At 36.1% G+C, this 6000-nt stretch overlaps 1 protein-coding gene and 1 long non-coding RNA gene across 2 annotated transcripts in view; both read right to left on the reverse strand.

Annotated features, from left to right (window-relative positions):
* Positions 1-842, reverse strand: part of pik3r5 (phosphoinositide-3-kinase, regulatory subunit 5) — a 39019-nt gene extending 38177 nt beyond the window's left edge. Inside the window, exon 1 of the mRNA XM_007257141.3 lies at positions 671-842. The gene's annotated coding sequence lies outside the window, so the exon portion shown is untranslated. The remainder of the gene's footprint in view (positions 1-670) is intronic.
* Positions 843-2725: 1883 nt separating this feature from the next.
* On the reverse strand, positions 2726-3965 carry LOC125802250 (uncharacterized). Its single transcript, XR_007439277.1, has 2 exons — positions 3762-3965; positions 2726-3095 (listed from the first exon to the last, which is right to left on the reverse strand). It is a non-coding gene; the product is annotated as an uncharacterized LOC125802250 (long non-coding RNA).
* Positions 3966-6000: the final 2035 nt, after the last annotated feature.

Consider the following 6000-nt stretch of genomic DNA (forward strand, 5'->3'; position numbering starts at 1 on the left):
TGCATGTATTAACTTTTGTATTTTGTTGTCTACGCACCCTGTATCATGTATTGTCTGTTGTCTTTGCACTATTGTAATACATCCTATTACTTTATTAATCCCAGAGGGGAATTCATGTATTGAAGTAACCCAGGGTAAAGAAACGACAATCACAAGCAAATATGATCTTATATTAGTAGAAAGCTGCATAATAAACAAAATATTAACATAATATAATGAGAACTATAGAAAATATGGCATCAATAATGGCATAGATTGGCTAATAATGGATACAGTAACAAGTATCTGAAGTGGCTTAGTACTTAATAACGTCCCGACAGAGTGGAAATGAGTTGTACACTAAGAACATCAAGAGCATATAATTACATCCACAGTGTAGAAATGAATTAATTAATTAGAGAATAAAAATAAAAGGATTAAAATACATGAAATGTGACAATTTATCCAAATTTAAGACACATCATTCTACTTATTTACTGATTTTTTTTAGATTAAAGAAAATAAAATGTAACATATTTAATGTGCCATGACTGTGCCATGAATGTGCCATGACTTTTGTGGTGTGAGTACGGTATGTATTTTATTATGAACTAAGGGTTCATGTCATTCTGCATCAGTTTTACTGACAAACGTAACACTCACATGCGCACGCACACTCACACACACTTACCTGCTTCTCTAAAACTCTCTCCCCATGTCTCAAAAGGTGAAGATGTTGTATCTCACTTCATGTCCAGTGTTCGGTCAACAGTGTTTCCATTATTGTGCCACCATACAATTCAGGGACTTACAGAGACTTCACACACTGAGTACTGCGTCAAGAAGGAAGTGAGTTTAGGGAAGGTGCATGAAAGGACACACATACACACACAGCAGGGAGGAGCATCCCCCCCAAACACACACACACACACTCTAGCGGAAGCTGTTGTCGGGTGTTGGTGTTATTTTTATGAATTGAAGAGTGCAGAGAGAGCACCGTGCTCTGCAGGATGGATACACACTAGGGGGTGTAGAGTGGGCTGGAGTATGTATCTGCACCAGTTACACTTTTATCATGTAGGAACAGCACAATTACCAACACTAAAATGACTTTAAAAACATTAACATTTTAAGAACAGTTGATTACTAGGTACAGTAAAATGTAAATTTTATTTTCACTTGCTCTCAATCTACTACTGTTAAAGCAAGTAGTAAACCATGTGTAATACAGTTAGTGTTAAAATACACTTTAAACACTGTTAAAAAAATAATAATTCTGTTCAGTACTGTTAAAGGATCCATATGTATTAAACAACAGCATGCATGCAAAATGGCAACGTCCTTTTTCAAAACACTGTAAAGAGTTGTCTGCCCCGCTCCCTTTTCCCCAGATGCGAAGCTCATACAAGTTGCCAGGTTGAGAAACCTATTGAATAAACACAAGATGAATTGCCATAGCAACATATAATCACATTCATAGCTAAATTGAGTCAATATAGAGGCAAACAAATGTTGTATATTTCTGTTATTGCTGATGATTTGTGCTGGGGTTCACTTTAGCATATTAAATCATGACTGCATCAGCTGTCACTAGTCTAGATCACTTTACTTTACTTTAACCTTTCTTTACCTAATCTTAAACACTCATAGCCTTGATAACCCAGCTTCAAGTGGTCCACTAAGTATGTATACAAGCACTTAAATGTTGATGTTGAAATTAATAATAAACCACTATATTTGTCTCTCATTCTTTTATATTTATATTTTTTATATTGCTGTACTTGTTGTAACTTTGGGAAGGAGAGTAATGCAATTTTATCCCTTTTTATTTCCTGTACATGTCCTGTGCAGTATTGACAATAAAACTTCTTGACTTGAACAAAAAATATTTTTCACTGTGTGACTGATAAAGAATTACCTGTCCCCATCTATTAATTGCATTGCCAGTATTGCTCATGTTTTACTCTGTCTCTAGTCATGGAGTTTTTTCTGAATGATTTTAAAGCTGCATCAGTCTGTGTTCTTGCCTGAGGGTGTGGAACACTGGATGAAGCTCTTTTGTCAAGAGATGGTACTGTTAAACCTAGAATGTTTGCCTTAATATCTGATGACATACCCTGATCATTTTATGGTTGAGATGACATGGTCCATTCTGTTAAATACTACAAAAAAACATTCATTTATTTTGTATTTACATTAAGGGATGAGTTCAATACTGTTGTACTTTTAAAGTATGTTAAACATTAATAAAGTTATGTATGTGTGGTTAATTTATTCATGGTAGAAACTTTGAAAGACATGAAAGGAGGAAACAGCGTCCCTCTGTGGTAAAAAACTGAACTTGAACATTTTTACAGGCCTCAGAGTCATTACACCTGTTACCCAGTCTGTGCTTTTCCACATTTACTGAATGAAGGGCACTTTTGTGTGTGTGTGTGTGTGTGTGTGTGTGTGTGTATGTGCGCGCGTGTGCGTGTGTGTGTGTGTGTGTGTGTTATTCTCTCTGACTATGCTGTAATGAAGAGGACATTATTGTTTTACTTCCTCATGCCGGCACTAATTTGCATGATGTACTTACCGTAAATCCACACACACACACACACACACACACACACACACACACACACACACACACACAAACACACAAACACACACACACACAAACAGTGACAACCTTCAATTTATAGCCAGAAAAAAGACCATTTAAAAGCCCTTATATAGAAATGCTGACACACTGTAAACTATATTAGTTACTCTTTTTATAATTAGGTTAAACATAATGTTACATTTTTACAATGTCTGTTACACATTTACACTAACATTTATAATGCTAGTTGTAATACTTTATAATACTTTGTAATATTAGACCTCTATACCTTACACTACAGTTTAATACTTATGCTCTGGTTTATGGTTACATTTTAGCATGTTTTGTATGGTTGCACAATTACTCTCTTATAATGTTAATTGTATTGGATTTTTTTTATTATTGTTGTTATTATGCACTGTTTTATTACTGTAAATTAATTACCCCAAGCATTTTAATGCACGTATGTCTTGACATGATGTGCAAATGACAAACTTGAAACTTGGAGTGTGTGGTCCAATGGCTCCCCCTGTTGGTAGAGAATATCATTGAGGAGATGGAGCATGAAATTACGGTCATTGTAGTGAAATTTGTGATGTCTGATTGACATTATTTCATAGCAACTGCTGAGCTTTTGAGAACATTAGAAAAAAAATGCCCCCCATTAAGCAAAACTACACTAAACTACTGATCCAGACCACATGACTAATGTGTCTTTTTTGCCATGACCCATGAAAAAAATCCTTTTTTTCTGCATTTATAACACACCACAAATATTTTGGTAATCACAAATTTAGCTTGAGTTAAGGTGAACCAGAAGGGTTACATATTAAAACAAATTGGTCAATACTTAGCATCATTAGCAGGGGCATGTTTTTATATATATTTTTTACCCTTTCAGACCCTTTCTTACCCTTTTCAGACACCTAGCTAAAAATTAATACATTCTGAGAAGTTAAATTATAAATACTAGCTTGCTGAACCACATTTGAAAACTCGGGACCAACTAAACAATATAACATAGAAAACACAAGTAAGCTGGCCTTTGACCAACAACAGGAGAGTCAAATTGTTAAGCGGCTGTGTGCTAAATGATAGATAGATAATAGCTCTGGAAGAGATTGTTAGAAAGCTTATTGAGTGATAGAGATTATAAATAATAATATAATAATCATAAGGACTAGCCTAACCTTACCTCTTGTTTTGATGTATTTGTAAGTTAGATAGCTTTCAGTCTTAGATTAGCTCATTTGTTGGAGCCAAACCTGTAGCTCATTTTGAATATCTAAAGTGGTCCTCCTGGGCTGGTAAGTGGGCTGCGCGGCTAGCTGCTCAGCTTGCAAAAGATCTGGGCCGATTCTGGCTCTGTTCCGGTGGGGTTGAATCTTAGCCAGGCTTGGAGCCTTGATTAGACAAAGGAATGAAACACACAATCAAAATTAGGTGTTTTAATTCTGTTCTTGACAGTAATAATTCCTATGCTAACACAGTTGCAAAACAGCCAAGAGGTCATCAAAAATAATTTAATTTACAACCTGTTTTGGACCACTTGAATGGAGAGCTTCATAGCTTCATAGCTTCTCCAAGTGGGTAAATAAACAGATAAATTAACTTGAAGGCAATGAACTCAAACACTATGAACACTGAAGCATAGTTTAAACACTAAAACATAGTATAAACACTGAAGCGTAAACAAATACATGTTTCTATCAAACACATGGCAGAAACTTAAGGCTAAACTCCGAGTGCGCCCCTGCTCCAACTTCATAAATGGTATGTCCCACTCCTAAAGGCGGGAAACGCCCCTATATTTGGGCTGATTGGTACATTTGAATCTGTTTGCGAGTGTCCTAAAGCTGTTGTAAGTAAGTGTTTCAATGATTAGCTTTCAAGTTAGAACCGAATAAAATATAAAGTGTGTGTTTTCTGTTTGTTTGTGAGTTGTTGTAATACTAAGGCTTTGGTTAGTGGTTAGTGTATTTTTTTCTTGTACAGTTTAAAGTTGTGGGAGTGCCTGTGCTTACTTACATTTGACTGCAAATACGTTTGTACTTTTGCTTTAGTGGAGGTCTGAAGAAAGGTCTTCTACGTTTACTGCAGTAATATTTTACTTAGGATATCCCCACGTTAACTGTGATGTTTGACCCATCAGACAATTAAAACATTTGGTCTTGGAATCTTTCCAGATGGGGATCAGGCCTAGTCTTGGGTTATAAACTATTCTAAATGTTAGTAAAATCTTGTTTAAGTGTAATACAAGTGAAGTGTGCTGTTCTACCACACAATTCTAGAAGTTTGAAAACCTCTTTAGACTCTAAGTTATTACAACAAATGGTTTTTTATATGCTGCCTGATGGCCAATATTGTTTTACCATACTTCTGAGAAGAGTTTAAGTCTAAAACCTGTTCTTAAAGTCGAATATTTACATAATGGACAAATATGTGCAGGACATAGTGCAACAGTAATAGTCCCTAAGGACAAGGTATGTTTACAAAAGATGACAAATGATCAAAAAAAAAGATTTACTGGCATCCTTGCCATTTCTTCACTTTACGTTTGTTTCTCCGGGTTTATTGCTTTAAATTCTCAAGAGTATACAACTATGTACGTTTCTAGTATTTCCAGGCCCATTGCTACAAGGCAAGCAAACCAATAAATTGCCTAAGGCCTCAAGCTGGTGTGAGGCCCCTCAGACGAGGACTGGTTTTGAATTAAATACAAGGACAAACTGAGAGCACAACTTTATATTCTGTGTTAATCAAAACAGGTCCAATTACACTCCATCTAAGGGGGGCTGCTCCCACTAGTTGCTGACAGTAGCCAGCTAGCAAGCCAGGTTTGTGATTCCTTCAGACCAGAATCAGAAAGCAAATTTATCCATTAAAACCCCAGAAAATAAAGAGAAAGGAATTGAAGAGAAGAAAAAAACAAGACAGTGGTAAGTGCTTATTTAAACTGTATAAATTATGCCAATGTGTACAAATGGTTTAATTTAACAGCATAATCAAAATACGTGAGTAGGCTAATGTTTGTTAGCTACCAGCCTTGCAGTCATAGCTTCTCTACTATGCTAGCTATTCTATGGTCATAGAATCTATCTACCAAATGGTAGAATAACCTTCAATAATTCAGAGCATCATATAACCAGACTGGAACATTCATGTCTAGTATTATACATGCACGTGAAATACAACACACTCTTTTCTCTCCCTCTCAGCTGTATCCTTCTAAAGATATACCCTGCCTCTGCTTAGGTCCAGCTATCAGTACAAGGTCCTCGCTTCAGTAGTTTTTCATTTTGTTTGGTGGCCGACGTGCGCTTTTACGCATTGCGCGTAAACTTGCGCGCTTTTACGCATTGAATGCACGCCTTTTTTACGCAGGCAATGCGTTTTTACGCACGGTACGGGCTTTTATGCAAGGCACGCACTTT

Source organism: Astyanax mexicanus, chromosome 5 (genome assembly GCF_023375975.1).
Source record: "Astyanax mexicanus isolate ESR-SI-001 chromosome 5, AstMex3_surface, whole genome shotgun sequence".
Taxonomy (NCBI): Eukaryota; Metazoa; Chordata; class Actinopteri; order Characiformes; family Acestrorhamphidae; genus Astyanax; species Astyanax mexicanus.